Genomic DNA, 18,602 nt, shown 5'->3' with positions numbered 1-18,602 from the left:
AAGATGTCCATATTACCCAAAGCAATACACACATTTAATGCATTCACCATCAAACTACCAATGACATTTTCCAGATATAGAAAAAAAGATCTTAAAATTTTTATGGAACCACAAAAGACCCCATTATAGCTAAAGCAATTTTGAACAAAAAGAACAAAGTTGGAGGAATCACACTTCCTGACTTCAAAATATGCTATACTCCAAAAATATGTATAACCAATTATACTTCAATAAAATATATATGCACAGACATACATATATACTATAAAGCTATAGTAACTAAAACAACATGGTACTGGCATAAAAATAGACAAACAGACAAATAGACCAATGCAACAGAATAGAGAGCCCAGAAACAAACCCACACACTTACAGCCAACTGATTTTTGCCAAAGGAGCAAAATACACAGTAGGGAAAGGACAGTCTCTTCAGTAAACGGTGCTGAAAAAACAGGATATCCACATGCAAAAGATTGAAACTGGACCCCTATCACTCACCATACAGAAAACTTAACTCAAAATGGATTAAAGATCTAAATTTAAGACTCAAAACCATGAAACTACTAGAAAAAAACATAGGGGAAATGCTACACAAAATGAGAGTGGGCAATGCTTTTTGGAACAAGACTACAAAGGCACAGGCAACTAAAGCAAAAAGAAAAAAATGAGACTACATCAAACTGAAAAGCTTCTGCACAGCTAGGGATACTATCTACAAAATGAAGATACAACCTACAGAATGGGAGAAAGTATTTGCAAAGTACACATCAGATAAGGGGCTAATATCCAGAATATATAAGGAACTCAAATGACTCAACAGCAAAAAACCAAATAACCCAATTTAAAAATGTAGAGGATTCTTAAAGCAAATGTACTTCACAGGGCCTGGTTTTCCAAAGCCCTGCAGTTTTAAATATTGACCTTGAGGAGGACTGGAAATTTTCCTCAGGCTATAAAGTCTCTGGTGTAAGATAAAGATTTGTGGCACAGCAAGGTTGCTGGCTCAAGGACAGACTAGTTACTGATTGCTATGTAAAGATACTGAGAAATTGCTGTAAGAAGGGAATGTTTGCTAGATCAAGCTTTTGTTGGTGGATCACTTAATTGTCTAATGGAATGTCATCTGACTTGTTTCACTGAATGTTACCAGCCTATATTGTTAAACTATAACCCCACCTATGTTCTCTTCCTGTAACTTCCTGGTCTGAAAAATAAATGTAGGAAGAGAACCCCAATTTGGGGTTAATTTCCCAAGGAAGGGATGCCTCTCGCTTGAGGGTTCCAAGGGAGATTAACAACTTCAGTGTCTCTCACTGCTCAGAAGAGCTGGGCTTTCAGTAATCCTTTGTGGCTCTATCACCCAGAGGAAGTGGGGTGACAAATCCATGGGGGGCAAAGCAACAAAGTGGTGCCCTGTGTGAGGATGTTCTCCACAGATCGGAGACTGACCTGCCAAGCACTGGAGAGGAATAGGACACCCAATTCATCCCAGCAAGGGAGTCCCTAAATAAGGAAGACGCATCCCAGGAAGGGAATCACAGGTGGCTTTTGATTAGTAATGCATGCCTGGAGCAGGTCAAAGTTAGGTCTTTTCAACCCTGGAGGTATTTTTTCCTTCTCTTTACTTTCAAAATATGGATAATTTGTTAACAAAAGGGGAGACTGAACATACATTACAACTCCAATGTCTTCTTAAAGCAGCAGGCTGTAAATAACTGAATGGCAGCTTGTAAAACTGTTAGTGGATATTAAACAACCATATCCTTGATACCTCAAGAAAGGGAGCCTTAACATAAAAATTTGGGAACAAATTGGTCACTGGTTAATTATGCAATGGGTTTCATTAAGGCTTCCCACCTAACAACTAGGAATCTATGTCAAGTCGCTCTGACACCTATCCAAGACCTTAACAAAAAACTAAGACATGTTTATGTCACCAATAAAGAATAAAACTTAATCTTCGCCAGTTACTGAGAGAAGTTCAAATTGGGCAATCTAAAGTAAAAGTTAATATTTCTTTGCAGTGTTGGTATTGTTTTGAGTATGTTTTTCTTTCTTATCTGTACAATGCTTCTTTCGTCTCTTAAAAGCAGTGGTTCATTTCTTGACTGCATGTGCTACTCTTTTTAGCTGAAGACTGGGGTTTTACGAAGAAAAGCAGCCATGGCACCAACCAGACCCTTTTTGAGTCTACTGCTCTTCTCCTAAAAATCTCAAGAGTCAAATGGTTTCATCTATGATTGGTGGCTCAGCTCTTGAGCTCAGTAACTCATTTAAGAAACAAAAACTAACCTGAAATCTACCTGTTTAACTAGATGGTTTCACATTTTCTGGGATCCACTTGATTATCTTAAACAGACTTCTAAATTCTCTTCTAGTCTCATCTATGTATTTCTTCACAAAATCCTATGGTAGAATTCTATGCTATTTTCTTAAAGGAAGAGAGTCTTCTCTGCATCTTCTTTACAAGGCTTGCATACTTTGCTTTACAATGTAAATTTGTTATCTTGCTTTTTTAAGGCAAGGTGAGGCCTCACCAATAAGTCTTTTTGAAAAAACACAATCTAAACCTGACTGTCCTTTTCACTAGTGAGTTTCTTTTTACATCTTGCACAAAACCTATAAGATCCTTGTTTGTTCTTGTTGTTTATGTCTGCATATATGCATGTGTAAGCTGTATGTTATGTCTATAAGTTCATGTCTGTTTGTGTAATTGTGTTATGTGCAAGGTACTAAATTGGCTTATAATTAATGCATGCTCATTAAATAAATAAGTATACTTTTCAAGTTCACATGACTTAAATCTTCTAAGGTTTTGATAAGTATATTTTCAAACTTTGATTCAAACCTTTTACCTAAATTTGTCTCTAGGTCAATATGTCTCCTGTTATCTCAGCTCTGCCTCCTGGCCATGCTGGGAGAAATGATATCTTTTATGTATATACCACCCTCTGTCTTAAGCTCCACATTGCTCCAAATGCCACATGGAAACCCGGGACCTGAAATGGCTAGTGAAAAGAAACTGATGCCAAATATCACATAGGTCCTAGTTAGTACTAACTAATAAGGGTATAAATCTAATACACCAAGTTTTTGGCAGGGAAACCATAAATATGTACTTGGTAAATATAGCTAAATCTCAAACTGGGCTTTGTATAATTTGCTCTGATAAATGGAAGCCTATTTACTAATCTGATGTATAAAAATATTCTTATCAGCACACACTGCCGACTGGGTTTACTAATCAAACAGGATTACTAAAGCTCTTTTCACTTAACTGCTCTTGATGCAAAGTTGTAAAAGGTTTTCTTTGTCCCTTAGATAACTGGTTTAAGAAACTTATTTCATGATAATTTCTTGTGCTCTCTGCCTTTAAAAACCTCTGTCACTTTGGTTTTATTTTTTGTACTAATTTGTGATTTTATTTAACTAAATGTTTTAAGCTTTTTGTTATTTGACACAGCTTTCCAACACTAAATTCTGAAAGTTTAAAATAACTTTGATAAATTCCAAGGGCCCTGGAGTTTCTCAAAGGATATATAAAAGATGTATGAAAACTAATTGGCTTATTTAATAAATTAGACTATATGGGAAAGCATTGTCAGTACTGAAGGTGTTTTGTATATGTGTTCCAAAATCTTGTAAGGTTCTTAAATATCTGTGTCTTGATCTAAATGCCACCAGTCATAATCTTGGTTTAACTATAATTTTAAAATGTTATGTTTTCAAATGTTTCATGAAAAAAACTCTGATAGGTACACATTCCTGAAAAACTTTAAGTTCATAGCTTTAAACTAAAGTTCCAAAATCTTAGTAAAAAAACTGATGGGTTTGTGAAATTGTTCACAAAGGTCCAAACAACAAAAGTTAATTAGTAAATTAATTAAAAAGAACTATGGGCTTTACAATTTCCTTATTTTAAAACACTGCTGGTTCTAATGTTTTCAAAATGTAAGAAAACTCTCTCTCTCTCTGAAGCTATCTATAACTAACAACAGTTTGGTAAAATGTCATTTAAAACAGAGATAAAAGCATTTGTTTTCTCCCTATTTGATCCCCCCAAAATTTAATAACTTCAAGCATCCTTATGATTATTATGACAATATGGCTACTTTTATAAGTTCAATGAAAATTAACTCTCTCTCTTTATAACAGGATATAATTTAGAACTTTTGGATATAAGAAGCATGTCTCACTTCCAAATTGCTGATCCCTCTTTCATGTTGCCAAAATTTGGCCTAACTGCTGCTTCATCCTGCTGTTTATCTTCGCCCCCAATGTGGGACAGATCACTGAAAGGAAGTGAGTCGAGATGCTTCTTTCAATCACCACCTGAGAAAGAGCCTTCCCAACACTGAGAGATTTATATAAAGAAAAGTAAGACCTTTTCAACCTAGATATTGATCATCAATGCTTTTATGAGGATTGCCTTGATCATAAAGGGGGAAATAACGTCTTCTCCACAAAAGCAGTTTTCTAAATTTTCCTGGCCTTAAAGAGGGTGTTTGTAACTTGGATGGGACATCCTGTTTTTAAACAAAAGACATGTAATTGATCAAAAATTTTACAAAACACTCTGAAAGCAGTAATGTCCTGGACAGTTTAACATTAACAAACTCTCTGGACTCAGAATGAACTATTATATGGACCAGAATCACTTTCTGGAGTTTCAACAATTGGTAATTACACCCAATTCACAGCACCTGGAGTGATGCTGCTGCAGCCGCCCTGAGAGATGATGACATCACCAGTCCTCACCTGAAGTAAATTAAAAGGACTTGCCATGCTAAATGTTACCAACTTTGCTTTAAATGCTTTTTTCTTAACTGTGTCAACCTGATCTATAGCTTTTGCTTTTTCTTTTAAATAAATAAAATGGGGGGAGATGTAGAGGATTCTTAAAGCAAATGTACTTCACAGGGCCTGGTTTTAAAAGCCTTGCAGTTTCAAATATTGACCTTGAGGAGGACTGGAAATTTTCCTCAGGCTATAAAGTCTCTGGTGAAAGATAAAGATCTGTGGCACAGCAAGGTTGCTGGCTCAAGGACAGACCAGTTACTGATTGCTATGTAAAGATACTGAGAAATTGCTGTAAGAAGGGAATGTTTGCTAGATCAAGCTTTTGTTGGTGGATCACTTAATTGTCTAATGGAATGTCATCTGACTTGTTTCACTGAAAGTTACCAGCCTATATTGTTAAACTATAACCTCACCTATGTTCTCTTCCTGTAACTTCCTGGTCTGGAAAATAAATGCAGGAAAAGAACACCAATTTGGGGTTAATTTCCCAAGAAAGGGGTGCCTCTTCCTTGAGGGTTCTGAGGGGATTAATCACTTTGGGGTCTCTCACTGCTCAGAAGAGCTGGGCTTTCAGTAATCCTTTGCAGCTCCATCACCCTGGGGAAGTGGAGTGACAAATCCGTCAGGGGCAAGGCAACAAAAAAATGGCCAAAGGACCTGAACAGACAGTTTTCAAAAGAAGACATACAAATGGCCAACAAGCACATAAAAAAAATGCTCAAAATCACTAATCATCAGGGAAATGCAAATTAAAACCACAGTGAGATATCATCTCACCACAGTTAGAATGGCTACTATCAAAAAGACAGAAAATAACAAATGCTGGTCAGGATGTGGAGAAAAAGGAACTCCCTACATTGTTGGAGGGACTGTAAATTGGTACAGCCATTGGGGAAAATAGTATGGAGCTTCCTCAGAGAACTAAAAATAGATCTAACTTACTACCCAGTTATTCCATTACTGGGTATGTACCCCAAATAAACAGATCAAAAAGACACCTGCACTCCTATATTCATCACAATACTATTCACAATAGTATCAACCTAAATGCCCATCAACAGATGAATGGATAAAAAAATTGTGGCATATACAATGGAATACTATTCAGCTATAAAAGGAAATGGTATCCTTTCATATGCAGCAACATGGATAGAACTGGATACCATCATGTTACGTGAAATAAGTCAGGCACAGAAAGACAAACAACACATGGTCTCATATGTGCAATTTTAAAAAAAAAAGTGGTTCTCATAGAAGTAGAGAGTAGAATAATGGCTACCAGAAGCCAGGAAGGGAGAAGGAGAGGGGAGGAGAAGTGGTGGACTAATGGGTACAAAACTACACTATCTACCCTAAGTGAATCATTGTGCAGTATATACATGTATTGAAACAACACACAGTATCCAACAAAAATGTACAAGTAAATGGTAAAAAAAAACACCTGTCTCCTTCACAAATCACATGTATATAAGGTACAGTATGCCTGGTCTATCTAGAACTTTTAGGCATCTAGAGGAGTTCTAAAACCAGAGGAAGGGAAAAAGAAACAAGAACTCATTTTCAAAATCTCTTGTGGACAAAAAGCTGTCTCTGAACTTCCAGCAAACAACCAAAAGGGAGAAGAGCCAAAGAGCTGGGTATCACAGGCAAGGTCCTCTGATTGGCTAGTTGTGGTTATAAAAAGCTAGATTATGCATACAAAAGTCAAAAAGTAGAAGTAGTAAAAAGGAATAGAAAAGATAAAGAATAAAAGATAGTAGCAGAGGCATACTATGGTTAGAAAAGGAAGATAACCAGCAATGAAGTTACAAACAGACAATGGAGCAGCCCTACAATCTGGTAGTGGTATGGTACCTGTGCCATACCTCACTATCATGTCCCTGAATGTCCCTGAAAACATGAGGTATCTCTGGAGACGATGTGTTCTCTGTTTAAGGAGCACTTACTATGTGCCAAGTACTTTATATATATTGAGTCTTTTAAATCTTCACAACAGTCCAATATAGTAAGTATCATTTAGGATGCTTTGGCTAAAGTTTTGGAATTTCCAACACAAATTGGCTTCAACAGTGAAAATAAAATTATTCTCCATATAACAAGAAGTCTAGAAGTAGGCAGAATTTCATGATCGGTTGATTCAATTGGCTTATCAAGAACCCGGGTTCTTCCATCTCTCTGCTCTGTTGCCCACATTAAAAATACCATTTTAAGGGGAGATCCAATCAAGATGGCAGAATAGACAGTCTACAGCACCACTCTCTCCCACAAATCAACCAAATTTACAACTATAAAAATGTAAAATCAGCCAAGCCGGGGCTGCTGGAGCTCAGGGGAAGAGGAGGATAGACCTATGGAGTTCATGAAGGCAGGAAAAAATACAATGAAAGAAAGAAAAAGCTGCTCTCAGCATTTCGGGCTGCGGCTACTTTAAGGCCCAAGCTGATAAGCGCATGGAGCAGGAGCCAGCAGAAGCGCAGCTGTGCCCTTCAGATGGAGTCACTAGGAGGCAGCAAGAGAGAAGAGGGCCTTGACGGCTGCCAGGACAGCAAGACTGCTAACAGGGTTCACACGGACTGACCCACGCAGGAGCGAGGAGCCAGAACAACTGAAAAAAGGGAACCATTCAGAGGCTGGTGAGTCATCACAAGGGACCGCTGCAGGGCAAATCCCATGGGAAGTGTTTGCAGCACAGGCGGAGGGGGAGATGTGTGCACCAGGGGAACACTGGGACACAGCAAGGACATCTGATCTGCCCCCCAATCAGCATAGGACCACTCAGAGGAGACTGGTCAGGAATGCAGAATTGCATGGGGTGCAGTTTGATGAAAAAACTCAGGCCCAGATCAGAGAATTTACAGAACACAGATCCACGGGGTCTCTGGAGAGCCAGAAGTACCTATAAAGTCAACCATTTAACCCTGAGCTGCACAAAAAGCCTTCCCTAGGGAAACAGCAGCAAAGTAGCAATTTAAACAACCACACAGCTCAAGTACTGGTTCCTACAGAAAGTTCCCCCATCTTAGACGCAAAGGACAAAAAATTAGTTCTGGCCCAGGCACAACACCAGCACCTGGGGGCCTGCCTGGGAACTGGAGGCTTGGATCTGGGGACTGGACCCCATGCCCACATCGAGGCAAACTGTAGCAGTGCCTTGGGGCCAGCCTGGGGACCTGAAGCATGAAGAAGGGGACTTGACCTCCCTTCCACAAGCAAGCACACCATGCCAGCACCTTGGGGCCCACCCAGGGACCCAGGGCATGGAGAAGGGGACCGGACCTCTCTCCCACAACCAGGCACACTGAGCCAGCACCTTGGGCCCCACCCAGGGACCCAGTAGAAGGAGAAGGGGACTGGACCTCTCTCCAACAACCAGGGACACTGTGCCAGCACCTCAGGGCCCACCTGGCCCAGAGGCATGCAGAAGGGGACTGGACCCTCCTCCCACACCAGGCACAAAGTGCCAGCAACTTGGGGCCCACCTGGGTACCCGAGACGTGGAGAAGGGGACCGGACCCTCCTCCCACAACCAGGCACACTGTGCCAGTACCTTAGGGCCCACCCAGGGACCCGGGCATGGAGAAGGGGACTGGACCCATCTCCCACTACCAGGCACATGGCGCCAGTGCCTTGGGGCCTGCCCAGGAACCAGAGGCATGGAGAAAGGGACCAAACACAACCCACAACGAGGCATACCGCCAGTGCCAAGGAGCATGCCCAAAACATCACCTCCATGTGGCTGGCCCACCATAGCCACCACAATAACCATGGCTGCCGCAAAAGCGGCTAGATGCCACAGCCTCCACGCAGATGGTCCACCAACCACTGGAGTGCATTCACACAAGAAGAGTCACCAGCAGAGACAAAGAAAAGAAAAGGATGTCTCTTTCTTTCCACAATACCCATTTCTGAGTAACAGAAGAAACATCTGCTCTATGATAATATTGGGGGACCTGATCACATCTCTCAGCATTGGACAGATCATCTAGGCAACAAGTTAACAGAGTAACCATTATTCTTTCAGAAGGAGAGAAGAAATCTAGGGCAATTAGAGGGGGGAGGGGGAGGGAATAGGGGAAGGGGAGAGGTTGGACAAGGGGCATAAAGAATAATTACGATTTGTAACAATATATATGCTAGTAATATTGATTTAATCAACATATCTCAACGTTCAACCCCCAAAATATGTATAATCGATTTTGAGTCAACAAATAAAATAAAATAATTTTTAAAAATACCATTTTAAACGGTAAATAGCATCTGATAGTTTCTTGAAAATTAAATATTAAGAAACACTGAGAGAAAATTGTGACCTGTAGCACATCTGTAAAAGTGAAATAATCTGAAGATGAATGTGCTGACAAAACAACACCTGTGGTTTAATACATTAGTAATGGGAAAGGGATAGATAATTAACATTTGTTGAATGCCTACTACGCATCAGAAAGTATTTTATGTTAATGGTGCAGAAAGCATACATAATATTTTGAATGGGGCAGTGTTTGGATGTGTTGTCCCCGCCAAAACTCATGTGGAAATTTGATCCCCAATGTGGCAGTGTTGGAAACTGATTGAGTCATGGGGGCGGATCCCTCATGAATGGATTAATGCTCTCCCTGGGGAGGGGGGAGTAATGAGTGAGTTCTCTCTCTATTCCCACTCTATTAGTTCCCGCGAGAGCTCATTGCTTAAAAAGACCCTGGCACCTTCTCTCTCTCTCTCTCTCTTGCTTCCTCTCACCATGTGATCTGCTTGTACCGGCCGGCTGCCTGCCACTTTCTGCCATGAGTAGAAACAGCCTGAAGCCCGTGCCAGATGCAACTGTCCCAGAATCGTAAGCCAAATAAACCTCTTTCCTTTATAAATTACCCAGTCTCAGGTATTCTGTTATAGCAACACAAAATGGACTAAAACAGACAAGTAAAAGAACATGAGTATCAACAGTCACCTCTGGATGGCAGAAAAACACTTGGAAAAGGCTGCTGTGGAGTTACTTAGCAAATCACACTGCCCACAAAGCCAAGAAGTGGTATATATTTCATTTCACCTTTATGGGGAAAAAAGCAAATGACACCAGATACCTCTTCAAGACAGCACTTTCTAAGGCTATTTCTGGGTTCGATACCCATTCAGGTCCACTATCTACATTTATATCTTCACTTAGATAACAGCTACAGCATATTACAATTGGCAAAGTTAAAAACTGAAGACAGTAAATGACAAAAAATAGCTTCAACTCTCTGGTATAAGATGAATGGGAATTATATGGTACATTTGAGATATAATCTTCATCAAAATTAAAGTCCAGCACTTAAAAGGCCAATCTTAAGTCAGCCAGAATAACTGCCCAGCTCAGTGTGGCTGTATTACTATAATATAGAACATTAATGTTAAAGCATTTCAAGCACTCAGTACTTTATGGTGTGGTATGAAAGAACTAATTATTTAGGAATTTTTGGACATTTTTATCATTCAATAATTGTGATGTAATTGTTACTAACACTTGAAAGTGTCAAAAATTTATCTCAGATAAATAAAAATCTAAGGAGTAGAAAATTTGTAAAAAACCACACATATAGGTACAGATACACAAATAAACTTTTAAAAAATCCTCCAGAAATGGCACAACAGACTGGCATAATTCAACTTTAGTCAGTAGTCTGGGTCAGACAAATACTAAATATTGTCAAAATCAGTAAGTGGATTTTAAAAAAACACCTAACAGTACCCTTTTAAACACACATATATACACTTGTGTGTGCTATATAGGAAAAAAATTAGGCCATATCTACTTTGTGGAGATGTAGGAGAGGAATATTGAGAGCATTCTATTTACTTGAAAATACAGCAACACTTTAATAATAGATTATTTTCAAACTGTTGTCAGTTAAGAATTCAGATGCTACAAATTTCAAAACAGGATTAAACAAACTATACAGAAATGCTGAATTAATCTTTCTAAAACACAGTAGTTCCCCCTTATCCGTGGTTTCACTTCCTGTGCTTTCAGTTACCTTAGGTTTCAGTTACCCACAGTCAACCACAATCCAAAAATATTAAATGGAAAATTCCAGAAATAAACAATTGGTAAGTTTTATGAATTGTTAAGTATGCCATTCTGAGTAGTTTGATGAAATCTCACCCTCCTGCTCTGTCCCTCCAGGGACATTAATCATCCCTTTGTCCAGCACCTCCATGCTGTAGATGCTGCCCGCCCACTAATCACTTAGTAGCCAGCTTGTTTATCAGATCAACTGTAGTTGGTATTGTAGTGCTTGTGTCCAAGCAACCTTTATTTTACTTAACAATGGCTCCAAAGCACAAAGGTAGTGATGGTGGCAATTTGGATATGCAGTAAAGTACTTCCTTTAAGTGAAAAGTTGAAAGTTCTTGACTTAAAAAGGAAAGAAAAAAATGGAATACTGACATTGCTAAAATCTATTGTAAGTAGGAATCTCCACCCATGAAATTGTGAAGAATGAAAAAGAAATGCGTGCATAGTATATATAGGGTTCAGTACTACCCTCAGTTTCACGCATCCACTGGGGGTCTTGAAATGTATCCCGTGTGCATAAGGGGGGAATACTGTACTGCTTTCTTCTCCCAGCTCAATAAACAACCTTTACTCTACCTTCTTCCATACACCCTCTGGCTTTATCCAAATTAGTCTTCCAAAGCCCCAAACCTGTCAAGCACATTCTTCCCTCAGAGCCTTCACTCCCTTCATCTTCCCTGCTAAAATGCCCTCCCCTCTCTTGTACCTAACGGTACCTTGCACACAGCAGGTACTCAAATAATAACTGTTGAGTGAATATACTTACCTAAGCCCTGCCCTTCACTGAAGGCATAGCTCAAGCCCACTAGCTCACTCAATGCCATCTCTCTGAATTTGTACAGCTCTTATTCGTGTGAAGCATCAATCTGCTATTTAACAAATATAACATTATATTATAATTTACCTTTTTAAAGTAGTCAAGTAGTAAATGGGAGGAAAAGAAATTGGCCTGAAAGGTCAAGCACTATTCTTGAATAAACTAATGATTATTGAGTCTGACACAAAATGGAAAATGAGAAATTGATTTAAGGGCCATATGTCAGGCATATCATCTTCTTGGTACTAGAGTTTAAGTCTCAGAATGCAAGGGAACCTTAAAGATCTTCTGGTCTGATCACTCCTCTGATGCTAGAATTCCTTCTAAAACACACTACCAAGTGACTTCCAGTCTACATATGACCTCCTTCAGTACTGGGAAACTCCAAAAATATATCGTTCCCTTTTTTATATATAAATAGCTCTGTGAGAATTCTTCCATAGACTGAACTGAACCACATGTCCATATAATTTTCACTTGTTGTAGTTTCATTCTTCTGGGTCATACAGAACAGATCCAGCCACTCTTTCCCATGAAAGCACACCTTAATTCCCATTTTGACTTCTGGACTGCACCCCTGTGTCTCCTATACTATTTCCCAAGAGTAATAAAGTTTCTAATAATAACAAGTGTCACTAAACCCATCTTCTGCTTTAACAACAGTGGTGTATTTTTTTCTGGATGAAATTGAAAAGAGAAAAGGTGTTAATGCTTCATTTTGAAGCTACAGCCTAAGAGCTATTTTTTGACAGCAACATAAAAATCTTACACAAGAGTGCCCTGTTTTAGAGTAATCACCAGTTAGTCACCAACAGAGGATCTGTATATATCAGGGCGGTTATTTTCTTCAGAAAATAATGAACAGGTGAATCTTCTCTAAGAGAAAAAGCTATCATTAAATCTACTAAGAACAGACAACTCTATCAGCCATAGTATTCTTCATTATATTGGTACATGAAAAGCAGATACTTTGCTGAAAGAGGAAATTTAAAAACCCTACCTGTATTTTCTTGCAAATATCTTGGAAAAGACAGTGGTACTGAAGAACAAATAATACAATTACAATAATCAAACTACAAAAATGTACCTGCACGATTTGGGCCTTCCATGTCAGTACTTCAAACAGTCTACTTCAAAGGATTGAAATGCTGAGATCAAAAATAATATGTGGAAAAGCAATAGGAGTAAAACACCCACTAAACTATAAACCCTTTAACATCTCAATCCTCAAAGGTTTGGAATTCTCCTATGCCTTAGTTACACTCTTATCAGTTAGGCTTTCCTAGAAGATCAGTGAAATGGTACTCTTATTCCCACTCTACTAGAATTTTACCTTCTTCGACTTGGATTATTCTTTAAAAAACTTTTCTTTAAACCATGAAAACCATTTTACACTTCACAGGACAGTTTCTGAGTAAATAATCTCTGCAATAACCCCTGCAATGAAATTTCTAGCTTAGTGCTTGAATGATGAAGAGAGAAAGGAGAACATTTTATACATAAAGGATACGGCAACCAAATAAATGCAGTACATTCTACAGTTTTAAAGATTACTTCCATCATGAAAAATACCAGGAATAACTATCCAGGGTCTGAAAAAAATCAGAAGAAGTGTAGGAAGTAAGGCTGTAAATAAGTATTCACTTTAGTAGAAAACTGATAATATCAAACAACAAATTTCTATTCTACTTGCTTGAAACCACTGATGCTCACTGTCATGAGAAACAGGTTATCAGTCCACTGGCATGAAGGATGTGAGACTTAAATTGAGATCTGAAGATCAGAAGAAATATTACACTACATAAGTGCTGGGAATATAAAGATTCTTCCAAAACAGAATAACAATAGCATCCAGCAATTATTGGACATTTGAAATAGCCCAAATAGTGTTGGGTATATCACATATTATCTATTTAGCATTAGAAAATATACTAGAAAGTATAAAACCCTGAGGGAAAAAGTACTACTCTTAATTATTCATATAAGAAAACTTAAGTTTAGATAGGTTAAGTGATCTGCCCAAAGTCATATAGCTATTATATGGTAGAGCACAGAAACTCTCACATGAGTCCAAGGAGACATGTATACGATTGTTTATAATAGCATTATTTGTAATAGAAAAAAGGGTGGGGAAAGTGACCATAATATCCATTAAGAGAATGGAAAAATAAATGTGGTGTATTCATACAACCAAAAACTATGTAGCACTGAAAATGAATGGACCAGAGCTACACACATAAACATGAATGAAAATCATGAACGATGCTAACTGATAAAAACAAGTTACAGAAGAATATATGCATCATAAATAAAATTTACATAAAACTTAAAAAACATCCAAAACAATGTTATATAAAGTTTAGAGCTACATGCGTGTATAGTAAAAGTCTAAAAACATGAATAGTAATGTTAAATATCAAAGTCAGGAGAGTGGTTTGTGGGGATTCGGGGAGCAAGAGGAATGCAATCAGTGTTGTATGGGTATATAGGAGGCTTCAACTGCATTTGAAGTGCTCATTGTACTATTTTACATTAGATTTTAAAAGTTATAAACTGTTACAGATTTGTTTCAAGGGCTTCCACTGCCTCCAAAACAAAATTCCATCTTATCTTACCATTCAAACACTCCACCACAATGCCTTTTCTAATCCAATCTTATCTTCTATAAGTAAGGCCAAATTAACCTTTCTGATTTAACCAGCCTAACTGCCGTACGTTCCTAGAATATGTCATAAGAATGTTCAACCCAGAGCCACTGCTGAGAAGCTAACTTCTTCATTCCTGATAAATCTAGATCTCAGCATTCAAGGTCTATAACGCCTTAAAGTACTATAATACAGATAGGTTTCTTCTTCCTTGAATTACTAAAAACTTATTGTATGTATTACATGTTATAATATTTAGATATACACTATCTTATAACATCATCCATTTCATAAGAATATGACCTCTTTGCCAAAAAACTATAAGCTCCTTTAGAGCAGAAAATATGTCATAGAATTTATGTGCATCCTTACTCTACTTAGTATGTAATCGATATTTATACTGTTGAACATAACTTGAGGTATTTTATAGAGCTAGAATCCTTAGACAATTCAAACTTAATGTAATAGAAATTTTTATATACAAGTTAATAACAGGGATAGCCAGTCCAGGACAAAATCAAATACCCTATCTTGGAATAGTGTTAAAGATACAATCCTAAAAAAAGTAATTACATGCCATTATTGGAAGATAAAGAAGCTGTAGTGTAAATACCATGATATAAATACAGTATAGATCAAAATCAAATATTCCTTTACCAGGATAAGGAAGAGATTTTGGTGTTGGCATTATTTTTGCGTTTAAAGATAAGAAGCCTCAAATGGTCATAAGAAAAGCAAGTAAGAAATATAATTTAACAACTCTGAATCACAGCTGCAATCACAAAGAATATTCTCCTTCAGATACGTTATCTAGCTTGTATAGTTTCTGAGAAGATGTATGCTGTAATTCTCACCTCTGCCCCTCTTCATGTAATGTGTCTTTTTCCTGTTGATGTATTTTAGATTTTTCGCTTTATTTTTCAGCAATTTGAAAATGTGTATAGGGGTACGGAGTATGTATGGTGCTTATCCTACATGAGGTTCTCTATGCTTCGTAGAACTGTGATTTGATGTGTTTCATTATTTCTGGAAAATTCTCAGTCATTATTTCTTGAAATGTTTCTTCTGCCCTGCAGAAATATTTTCGATAAATATGAAATAAAGGTTCAAATTTCAAGTCACTGACAAGTGTCACTTTTATCTTTGTCGTGACCGGTACCCAGCCAGTGAGTGCACCGGCCATTCCCATATAGGATCCGAACCCACAGCGGGAGCGTCGCTGCACTCCCAGCGCCGCACTCTCCCGAGTGCGCCACGGGCTCAGCCTGACAAGTGTCACTTTTAAAAGTAAACTTTTTCACACAAAGTTTTCAAAAAAAAATGCGTAGGTATACTTCATGTTAACATTTCCCCCTTTTTAGCAATTAATATATTTTAAAACCCATAATTATAATAAACATCCCCTCTACATATGTTTAAATATAAATACTTAAATACAAAAATATAAGTTCTAATTGTGTATGTGGGTGTCACAGTATGCACTCATTCAGTCATTCACTCAAAAAACATTAAAGCTTGAGATACAAATACGAAAAGAACATGGTCCCTGTTTTTAAAGAAATCTCAGTTTAATGGGGGAGAAAAACATAAAAATAAATGCAAAACCTGTTTATAAGCAGTATAATAGAGTACAGTAGAGACACAAAGAAAAAACTGATCTGTTCAGTCTGGGCAGTACAGATAAGGAGCATATCCCCACTTTCAGATTTTTCAAAGAAATGGAAAAATTACCTATGAAGGACCTGAATTAGCCAATCTACCAAAGCCTAGAGTACTTCAGAATTTAACCTACACTGCTTTGAACTATTATTTAATTCATATTTCTCCAACCAGACTACTTAGGCAAGAAGTCTAAAAGTTACTCAGTTTTAACTCATTCAATAAACACTTCCTAAGCAAACACTATGCTCCTGGCAGGTGCTATACTAGGCCATGAGGACTACGCAAAAACATTGTTCCTGCCCTCAAGGATTATATAATCTCCAGGGCAGGAGTTGGACAAATAGAAGTACATCACCAGTATAAGGTGATAAAAGGATATGATGATGTACTTCCACTTCTGGAAAGATGGAGTAGATGTATTTTTCCCAATTCCTCCCACTAAATACAGCTTGAAACCCTGAACATTACATAGAAAATAAGTATATGAAGACTCTGAAAGGTGGAAAGAAGAATCCAGACCAGTTAGAGACTGCAGGACCTGAGGAATGAGATAGCAGTGAGATCCTTGGGTTTTCTGTTTGCCTCATATACCTTGGACTAGGTGCTGGGGAAGCCAGCAACACCGAAATGGCAACCAGTACAAAGACCCAAGGAAAGCCTATTCTTTCTAGCAAAAGAAAAAAAAAAAAAAACAGGAAAAGGGTAGCATAGCAAGACGTAAAACTTTTAATCAATAGCTACTCTACTATAGTCAAACACCACAGACAAAACTGAGGCCATACTCCCACCCCACAAGGAAAGGCTGAGTGGAGAGCTTAGACTTCCTCCCTAGCAAGTCTGAAATAAAGCACTCTAACATTCCCCATCCCAGTAGAGTGGTTTTAGAGAAGGTGGGATGTTCATCCCTGCCAGGCAGTAATGAGCCCTGTCTCCCAAGATGTCAGTGGAGACCACATGAGGGTCCTGGATATCAAACTCCCCTCTCTCTCCCCTCTGGGGTGGTATCAGAGAAGGCCTAGTGATGAGTCAGGACTTTCACCTCCATTAAGCAGTCATCACCATCACCATCCTGTAAGCTGGTGGTGTCAGTAGAGGCCATGTGGAAGCAATAAGGAGATACCCCTATCCCTCCAAGCCTTGATGGTAAAGGCAGAGGCCTAGTGAGGGGCCTAAATTCCTACCCTCACCCAGGAGTAGCAAGGAAATCCTCCCCTCTTTGGATGTCAATAGAGGCTAAGCAGTGAACCTTGACTTCTATCTCCATTGGCAGTAACAAGGCAGTGCTGCCCTTTTCCTTGCCAGAGTAGTGTTAGAGGAAGCCAACTAAAACAGAAGTTTTCAATAAGATACAGAGCTTTATAACATAACACCCAAAATACACAGGTATTAACCAAAAACTACACATCATACCGAGAATGAGAAAAATCTCAACTTGAACGAAAAAAGATGCCAACACAGAAGTGACAGAGATGTCATAATCATCTAACAAGAATTTTAAAGCAGCCATCATAAAAATATTTTGATAAGCAATTATGAACATGTTTGGGGCAAATTAAAGAAATAAAAAGTCTCAGTAAAGAAACACAGTCTCAGCAAAGCAATGAAAGATATACAGAAGTACCCAATGGGAAATCTAGAACCAAACAATACAATGACTGAAATAAAAATTCAATGGATGAACTCAATAGCAGAATGGAGATGATGGAAGAAATAATGGATGAAAACTTCCCAAATTTGGAAAAAGACATAAATCCACAAATACAAGAAATCCCAAACAGGATAAACCCAAAGACATCCTACCAAGACATATCATAGTCAAACTTCTGAAAACTAAAGAAAAAGAAAAATCTTTCAAGTAGTGAGAAAGAAGCAATACCTTCCCTACAGGGGAAAAACAATTTGAATGACAGCAAATTTCTCATCAGAAATCACAGAGATCAAAAGGAAGTGGTACATTTTTCAAGTGATGAAAGAAATGAACTGTCAACCTGGAATTCTATATCCAGCTCAGGTATAAAGGGCAAATCAAGACATACTTAGATAAAGGAAAACTAAAAGAATTGTCACCACCAGGTCAGTCCTAAAAGAATGGCTAAAGAGAGTTCTCTAAAGAGAAAATAAATAATAAAAGAAGGAACCTTTGAACATCAAGAAGGAAGAAATAACAATGGAAAGCATAAAATTAAAGGTAAATACAAATACAAAAAACATTCCTAGAAACATCATTAAAAGAGTTATACGAAGAGACAAACTAAAAAATACTACAGATAAGTCAAAATGCAGTTCTTTTTAAAAAGGTACAAATAACCTATAGGAAAGCAAGGTGGGAAAAAAAACCACAGAAAGCAAAAACACCACAAACATAAAACATCAAATAAAATGGCAGACAAACTCTAACATATCAATAACTGCATTACATGTAAATGTCTAAATATACTAATTAAAAGACAGATACTGGCAGAGTGGATTAAAAATCCTGATCCAACTATAGGCCATCTACACGTAACTCACCTCAAATATAATGATATAGGCAGGCTGAAAATACAAAGATGGAAACAGATATTCCATACAAACACTAATTTAAAAAAAAGGGGGGGACTGGCTGTATTAATATGACATGGTCAAC

The 18,602-nt window shown here is 38.0% G+C and overlaps 1 protein-coding gene across 2 annotated transcripts in view; it reads right to left on the bottom strand.

Annotated features, from left to right (window-relative positions):
- APOOL (apolipoprotein O like) overlaps window positions 1-18,602 on the bottom strand; it is a 96,781-nt gene that overhangs the window by 51,225 nt on the left and 26,954 nt on the right. The gene's annotated exons all lie outside the window — the stretch shown is intronic.

The sequence above is a fragment of the Cynocephalus volans genome, chromosome X (genome assembly GCF_027409185.1).
Source record: "Cynocephalus volans isolate mCynVol1 chromosome X, mCynVol1.pri, whole genome shotgun sequence".
Lineage (NCBI taxonomy): Eukaryota > Metazoa > Chordata > Mammalia > Dermoptera > Cynocephalidae > Cynocephalus > Cynocephalus volans.
Note: the sequence above shows the minus strand (reverse complement) of the source record. Positions and strands in the feature narration are given on the sequence as shown.